This window comes from Schistocerca americana, chromosome 10 (genome assembly GCF_021461395.2).
Source record: "Schistocerca americana isolate TAMUIC-IGC-003095 chromosome 10, iqSchAmer2.1, whole genome shotgun sequence".
In the NCBI taxonomy this organism is placed as follows: Eukaryota; Metazoa; Arthropoda; class Insecta; order Orthoptera; family Acrididae; genus Schistocerca; species Schistocerca americana.
The window spans coordinates 114,336,875-114,338,774 of NC_060128.1; the positions used below are offsets into that span (position 1 = coordinate 114,336,875).

A 1,900-nucleotide genomic window follows, 5' to 3' on the forward strand; every position below is an offset into this window, starting at 1 on the left:
AAAGGACACCGCCTGAATTCACGTCAGCGACCGGAGCAGGTAAACAGAACATTAACGGCCACAAGGCAGAAAATTCCGCTGGTGCACTTGAATTTCAAACCGACAAGCATAGTTAATTCCACCATACGGTGACTAAATCTTCACCAACTCGAACACTCGCTGTTGCTCCCAGGAATACCGCCACCAGCGAACCACCAACCAAGTGGACAACGTCAACAGTCTGGCTTCGATAGTTAAATCACCACTCAAGCTTGATGTCCTGGGTCGGCGAGCCACGAACCTCGTAGCACTCTGAACAACCCCCACACCCTCCGACACTGCATAGAGACCGCCAGCGGGCCCAGCCAACTGCGCCGCGCGGAGACTTGCTTGCTGATCCGCTCCAACCGACTGACTCTCTGCCAGTACGCCCACAAGAATTAAAGCAACGAAATTAGAATTATATTGATACCGTCAGCTGCGCACGGGCGTTGATATAGATCAACGGGGACAGGTGAAAATGTGTGTCCCGACCGGGACTCGAACCCGGGACCTCCTGCTTACATGGCAGACCCTCTATCCATCTGAGCCACCGAGGACACAGATGATAGTGCGACTGCAGGGACTATCTCGCGCACGCCTCCCGCGAGATCCAAATTCTCACCTTGTATGTCCGCACACTACATTTGTAGTGTCCCACCCGTACACACTCATTACTCGTGGAAGACATTGTTCCTACTCCCTAAGATTTCGGAGAATGTGTGTCCATCCGCACAGGAGAAGGAGGTCATGGCCGGTATCGCCAGAACTCTTACGGGACAGTGGAATACATGTACTGCTGCTGTTGTTGCTGAGAATGTGGGGTAGGCAATTTGCATAGGGGGTAGCACGGACTAAAACAAGAAACATGTCTCCAGTAAACATGGGTTCTAAAATGCTAATCTTAAAAACTACGAGCACTTGTTCATCTACACTACTGTAAAACACGTTTCTTCCACTGAGGAAGTGTCCACACCCCATAAGTTATATTTTTTAGAAGCAATCTTTAATATTCCTTTTTTCCTTGTTTTGGTTCATACAACCTCCTCCAAAAATATTGAAACGAAAGAGCTTGCAGTAAAAGAGAGATATTTCACAGTGTCGGAAACGAACATGTGCACATACCTCGTAAGCCATACACTATAGAGAATAGGTTTACTTCACTTAGCCGAGCGGTTCTAGGCGCTACAGTTTGGAACCGCGCGACCGCTACGGTCGCAGGTTCGAATCCTGCCTCGGGTATGGATGTGTGTGATGTCCTTAGGTTAGTTAGGTTTAAGTAGTTCTAAGTTCTAGGGGACTGATTCTGGGGTATGAACGGATGTGTTGGCACGTCTGCCGTGTAAGGGAATCCTGCTAGTTTTCATTACCTTCTGACCACGGTCGTTGCTCGCAGCTTGTCTTTAAATACGCCGCTAACCTGGTTACCATATGTTGTGGCTATTTTAAATTAGTCGCTGCTCAATAGCCCAAGACAGTTTGCCGGCCGTCAGAAACCGTGTTTGTGTTATTTATTCCTTTATTCTAGTCAATCTATAAGCATATTATTCTCAATTTGTTACTCTAGGTAGCCATTAAGTTGCCATTTTAGGCTGTTTAGATGGAATCCGACTCCTTTGAGTAAAGATCTGTCAATGTCCGGTTTATTGTTTTCCCACCAGTTTTTAATTGTGCTTACGCGCGTATATATATTGGTGGAATGTAAATTTTTTATTACCACTGAGCTGTACTAAATGTCATATTGTGAGGAAAGGAACTGTCGCCGTAAGGTGTTGTGGACGGTGCACGTTCGTGTTATTCATTTTAATGTTCTAGTCATTGTGTAAACTTGCTAACTACGAGTGCTACCCACAAAGTACATTACGTTTTGGAATTAAAAATA

General features: G+C 46.1%; 1 non-coding gene across 1 annotated transcript; it reads right to left on the bottom strand.

Moving 5' to 3' along the window:
- Nucleotides 1–504: 504 nt before the first annotated feature.
- On the bottom strand, nucleotides 505–579 carry Trnat-ugu. Its single transcript has one exon. It is a non-coding gene; the product is annotated as a tRNA-Thr (tRNA).
- Nucleotides 580–1,900: the final 1,321 nt, after the last annotated feature.